Source organism: Myotis brandtii, unplaced genomic scaffold (assembly GCF_000412655.1).
Source record: "Myotis brandtii unplaced genomic scaffold, ASM41265v1 scaffold193, whole genome shotgun sequence".
Lineage (NCBI taxonomy): Eukaryota > Metazoa > Chordata > Mammalia > Chiroptera > Vespertilionidae > Myotis > Myotis brandtii.
Window position 1 is genome coordinate 2,132,604 of NW_005357191.1, and position 6,244 is coordinate 2,138,847.

General features: G+C 46.1%; 2 long non-coding RNA genes across 2 annotated transcripts in view; one reads left to right on the forward strand and one right to left on the reverse strand.

Annotated features, from left to right (window-relative positions):
• Positions 1–56: 56 nt before the first annotated feature.
• The window catches only part of LOC106725868, a 10,135-nt gene continuing 3,947 nt past the window's right edge, over positions 57–6,244 (forward strand). The window contains exon 1 of the long non-coding RNA XR_001361873.1: positions 57–267. This is a non-coding gene — a long non-coding RNA (uncharacterized LOC106725868). The remainder of the gene's footprint in view (positions 268–6,244) is intronic.
• LOC106725867 overlaps positions 3,692–6,244 on the reverse strand; it is a 13,810-nt gene continuing 11,257 nt past the window's right edge. The window contains exon 2 of the long non-coding RNA XR_001361872.1: positions 3,692–4,065. This is a non-coding gene — a long non-coding RNA (uncharacterized LOC106725867). The remainder of the gene's footprint in view (positions 4,066–6,244) is intronic.

A 6,244-nucleotide genomic window follows, 5' to 3' on the forward strand; every position in this document is an offset into this window, starting at 1 on the left:
AGTGGGCAGGGGGCCTGCGCGCTGCCGCCGAGTCCCTTTCCCCGACCTAACAGGCCCTGGCGACCTGGGTTCTGGAGAAGCCTCCGGCCGCTCCTCTCCCGGATGGCGGTCTCCGGCGGAAAGCGGTTCAGAAGTTTTAAGGCCCGTGTCGGCCGTGGTTGTGTTGAGAACTGCGGCAGGACCAGAGGAAAGTTATCTTTTGTTCATCCCTTGCTCTCCCGCTGCGCCTCGCGGACCTTCCTCGAGGATGAAAAGAGAAAGAAAAGGGTGAGCGGACTCCAAGCCCCTTCTCCCCGCGCGCACTGCGCAAGCGGCGGAGGGATTTGCGGGCGGCGACCCGCCTAGAGAGCTCTGCAGGCCGGACGCGATCTCCCTGGGCGCTGACCACGTCTGAAACACTAGCCGGCGGGGCCCCTGTTGCATGCCCCCTGGGACATGTCTCCTCCGAGAAACCTCTCTCTCCGTCAAACGTTATGTAACCGGGCAGCCAAGGGGTCCGGGCTGCCTGTCCCTGATTGAGCCAGTTAAGCAGAGACAGGGGTGAATCGTGAGCGTTTATTCCAATAGCGCCGGCAGCAGGGAGAGCAGCAGGTCGTCCACAAAATCTGCTCTGCACCCACCCCCCATAAGCCAGCTGCTTATATAGGGTAGAAGGACAAAGATTCGGTGAAAGCAAGAATTACAGGCATGGGGAAGTAGGCAGGGTATATGGTTGCAGGCAGTGGGGCTGGGGGTGCCTGTAACCATTATACCTCCGGGACTAAGTTGTTTCAGCGAGATGGTAAATATTTCCATAATGATAGGCAGCTCTGGGAAGAGGAGGGTGGGCTGCATTCCGATGTTAGCGCCCATGTACCAGGGTGTGCAACGCTCAGCCAGGTTAGAATGTGCGTTTTCTAATCAGAACAAAACAGTCACGGTTAACAGAGCATGATTAAGACTTTTTGTAGGAAAAAAAAGAGATTTTTTGTAATTATAGCTGGTCCCCACTATTCTATTTCTGCCCCTAATAATTAGACTTACAAGTTCCGAAACTGCCCTGGTTGCATTTTTTCTAAGTATATTGAGCTGACTTGTCCCTGACTTAACACTGAATCCAAGAGGAGTTACTGCTAAATTTTGGACTTCATTATGTCATCCATTTAATGACATGCTCTAGAATCTTGCCAGGACCATGGATAGGCAGGCTGTTGTTGTTTGTTTTTGTTTTTATCCTTTTTGAAAACTGGAACCTAGAGCACCCTTTTGGCATATCTTCTGTGATGTTGTGATGAATTTGTGGATGAAAAAGGGGCCACCTACTAAACCTGACATCTTCAGGGGAGACCTGCAAACTCAGAGACCTAAAGTAACCAGGTAGGATGGTCAGAAATTAAAACTTTCTAACTGAAAGCAGTTCGTGGGGAGTAGTCATGTCCTAGGCTGGTGTTTTGCCCTCACAAAGGTCAGTCTTCACATTAACTGAGCCTGTCTGGGTGTTTGTTTTTTCATCTCTGATAACATACCTTTGGAATATCAAAGTAATTTCCTTTCCCCACCCCTCAAAGCCTGAGCCAGGGCAAGAAACCACAAATCCCCCCCCCCCCACTTTTTTTATAATTATTTTTTTAAAGAAAGAGGGAGAGAGAGATAAAAACATCAATGATGAGAGGGAATCATTGATTGGCTGCCTCTTGCACGCCCCACACTGGGGATCGAGCCCACAACCCGGTACTTGCCCTGACGGGGAATCATCCCTAACCTCCTACTTCATAGGTCAACGCTCAACCACTGAACCACACCGTCCGGCAATCCCTCATTCTTATGTTGATTGTTAACTGTTAACTGTCTTACACCTGCCTTTGTAAAAGAAGGATATGTCTGTTCCTTTTTCTTTTTATCCAATCCCAGAGGTTTCCCCGCTTTGCTTTCTCCCACCTCCCTAATCTGTCATCAGTGAATTTCATGTAACCTCATCACATGTCTTCCCCTTTGATTCTGATGTATAAAATAAGTGCCATTTTCGGGAGCACTTTCTCAATCCGTTGAGATTTTGCTTCCCAGCAATTGTCAGTTTGGCTCAAATAAACTCATAAAAAATTCTTACAGGTTTGGACAATTTTCTTACCTCAACACTTTTAAGAAATATGTATTTGGCCTTCACCCCCCTTCCTGTGTCTGGCACAGAACCCCACACCCTTGGAATTTCCTAAGTGATCAGAGCACTAGGAGCCTCTTTTGTTTTAATGTTTGGTCTTAGCTGCTGTTCCTGACCCGCTCCTTAAACTCTTGTGGTTCTGGGTGATAAGAGCGTTTGTTGTAATGAGCTTCTGAGTGAGGCCTGGTCACCAGAAAGACCAAGCCACCATGCAAGCTTGGACTCTTCAGCGCCCCCCCCCCCCCCCTTTCCAGGGAGAAGTGATGTCAGTGGAGTCAGCGATCAAGCATGCCTGTTGTGGTGAAGCCTCCATTAAAGCCCAACAGTACGGGGTCAGAGGTCTTCGAAGTTCGTGAACACTTCAACTTCCTAGGAGGGCGATGCACCTCCAGCTCAACTGGGAAGGATGCCCGGACCTCGCCCTGTGCCTTCCTTCATCGGGCTGTTCATCCTTTGGTAAACTGAGTTTTGTGAGCTGTTTTAGCAGATGATCAAGTCTAAGGGGGAGGGCGTCATGGGAAACTTCGATTTGTACAGAAGTTATGGGTAACCTGGGGACCTACTACTCGGGATTAGCAGCTGAAGTCGGGGGAGTGGGAGCCAGTTTCATGGGACTGAGCTCTTACCCTGTGGGATCTGATGCTAGATGTTTCAAGTAGGTAGTGTCAGAATTGAGTTAAATTGTAGGACAACCAGCTGGTGTCACAGAGAATTGATTGACACCCCACATATTTGGTGTCAGAAGTGAAGTATTCATATAGTAAAGAAGGTGCACAGGTGGGAAAACTAGATTTTTTGTCATTTTTGGTTAATCCTCCCTCGATATTTTTTCCATTGATTTTTAGAGAGAGTGGGAGGGAAGGAGGAAGAGACAGAGAAAGAGAGACAGAAACATCAAAGTGAGAGAGACACATCTATCGGTTGCCTCCTGCATGCACCCTGGCTGGGGCCGGGATCAAACCTACAACCCAGGTACATACCCTTGACTGTGAATCGAACTTGTGACCCTTTTATGCACAGGTCAACACTCTAACCACTGAGCAACACCGGCCAGGGCAACACTAGGTTTTTCTAGTACGTACAAGGTGGGACAAAAGTAGGTTTACAGTTGAGTATGTGGAATAGTTTATTCTTGTGTTATTTATTATTGTATTTTCCATACAAACAACTGTAAACCTACTTTTGCCTCATCTTGTATATTGGTCTCACTTACGCTTGACTTCTAACTGAGTCCTAAAGGAGCTACTGCTAGTTTCTGGACTTCGTATGTCATCCATTCCTGATACGTGAAGTCTTGTCAGGACTGTGGACAGATTTGCAGCCTCTGTCTGCTCACCTCCCTCCACCCTTGAAAACTGGAGCCTGGCTCTAGTATGTTCTGGCATATCTTCTATCCCTGTGATTTCTTCCTGTTACTAGAAGTGACTAACTTGCATATTTTCAGTACTGGGAATATAATAGTTGCTGGGTCAGGAGTCTTGAAATTATCTTTTTATTTGGAAAGATGTCATCATTAGAAACTGTTGAACAAACTCAGAGCCTGGAGGCTTTGGGTAAAAATAAATGATAGATTTATTAAGGGTCTTAATTTGCACACTGGGAACAGCTATGCAAAAACCCAGAAGTGTTCTGAAGAAGAAAGAAAAGTTAAGATCTTTTGTAGTAAAATGCATTCTTGAGAATAGGCAGCCCTGCATTCTTAGCCCGAGGAGTGGTCCAGGACGGTTGTCAGTCAGATGGCAGGCTGGGTGATGGGTGCCAGGTGGTCTAGGCAGCAGTCGTCAACCTTTCGGACCTCACGGACCACCAGTTGGTGACTGCTGGTCTAGAGGATGGGCGCCAGGGGGTCTGGTCACATCGATGATCTGGATAATAGATGTCAGGTGACCTGGATATGTGGGTCCTTCAGGGGGTAATGAGAGGGTTATCTGGAGGGGGTAATCAGAGGGTTATCTGGAGGGGGGTAATCAGAGGGTTAGCTGGAGTCTGGTGTCTGTCCAGATATATGTCTAAGCATTGACACAGGACTGGAAAGTATAAAAAAGCTTAAGTTCCCAGGCTACTTAGAACAAGAATGGAGTCCTTCCTCGTGCCTCAGTCTTCATGATGTTAACAATTTTAGCAGCTTGGTTAAAGTGATTCCATTTTCTATATTCCCTACTTTACTCTGTCCTCAAAACATCCTGCAAACAAAATTTATATTGCTGCTACATTCAGACATAACAGGTCCACAGATAAGTTCCTAATCCTTCCCCAACTCCAAACCCACTCCACCCAGTTGTCTTTCTTATCCTAATTAATAGCAACTCCACTTCACTTACTCAGGCCCAGAGCCCCAGAGCCATGCTTGTACTCCTCTTTCTCACAGTCTCTACCCAATCTATCTGGAAACCCTGATGGCTCTACCTTAAAACTATGTCTCGGATCCTACACCTCAGCATCCCCTCAGCCTCCTTCATCCCTCACTTGAAAACCAGATCTCTCTGCCCTCCTGCAACCCCAATACCAGTGGTCCAGTCACACAGCAGCCAGAGAGATTCTGGAATGCCTATGCTCAAAACCCACAGTGATTCCCCACTTCCCTTGCAATAAAAAGCCAAAGTTCATACAGAGGTCTACAGAACCCAACACTAGTTAACTAGCTGCTTACCTCTGACTTGCTCTCTCCTTGCTAACCCTGTCTCAGCCTCACTGTCATTGCTGTTCCTTGAACTCACCTCAGGGCCTTTGCACTGGCTGATCCCTCTGGTTAGAAAGCTCCTCCAGATATTTGCGTAACTCCCTCCCTTACCTCTTTCAAATCTTTTTTCAAATGTTACCTTCTCAATGAGGCCTTCCATTGTGTTTACTGCTTAACTACCTCTCTCTCCCTGCTGGAATGTAACTTCCACTAGGGCAGTGATGGCGAACCTATGACACGCGTGTCAGAGGTGACACGTGAACTCATTTTTTTGGTTGATTTTTCTTTGTTAAATGGCATTTAAATATATAAAATAAATATCAAAAACATAAGTCTTTGTTTTACTATGGTTGCAAATACCAAAAAATTTCTATATGTGACACGGCACCAGAGTTAAGTTAGGGTTTTTCAAAATGCTGACACACCAAGTTCAAAAGGTTCGCCATCACTGCACTAGGGGATGTGTATTTCATTGTTTGATTTCTTGCTGACTCCCAAGTGCTTGGAACAGGGCCATGTGCCTGGCCCATAGTAGGTGCTCAATAAACATTTGTGGAAAAAATGAATGAACTTGAACAACTATTTTCATGATAGAGTATTCCCATGCAGGCCTCCCATCCAGTCCTCTCTCACATGCAGATCAATGAATATAGTTGTAAGCATGGTATACATATTTTGCATTATGATTTTGTATCATCAAACTATGGATACTATCTGTGTTTCTAAATATTTCTATAGTTATAACCATTTTGCTTTCTAATTGTACTTAGATTTTTGCATGCTTGTTATAACAAGTCCAATAATAGAGTTGTGTAAAGAAAAATTGTCTTCCCTCTCCCTCTAATTTCACTCTGCTGAAAGGAACCATTTTAAAATTTAGTGGAATCCAGCCGGTGTGGCTCAGTGGTTGAGCATCGACCCAGGAACCAGGAAGTCACAGTTTGATTACTGGTCAGGGCACATGCCCAAGTTGTAGGCTGGATTCCCCAGTAGGGGGCATGCAGGAAGCAGCTGATCAATGATTGTCTGTCATCGATGTTTCTATCTGCCTCTCCCTTTCTCTCTTTGAAATCAATTATGTGTGTGTGTGTGTGTGTGTGTGTGTGTGTACAGTGGGGCCTTGACTTATGAGTTTAATTCGTTCCGTGACAGAGCTTGTAACTCAAATTACTCGTATGTCAAATCAAAAAGTGAACGAGTGAGACACGTGATGCTGGGCTGATGTTGTGTTCACTGTGACGTTCGCTGCGCCAACTAGTGGTGGGGTATCTGAAGGTGGCTCGTATCCCGAATTTTAGCTCGCAACTCAAAGCAAAAAATCGGCCGGGAGACGGCTCGTATCTCAAAAAACTCGTTAGTCGGGACACTCATAAGTCAAGGCCCCACTGTATGTATGTATGTGTGTGTGTGTGTGTGTGTGTGTGTGT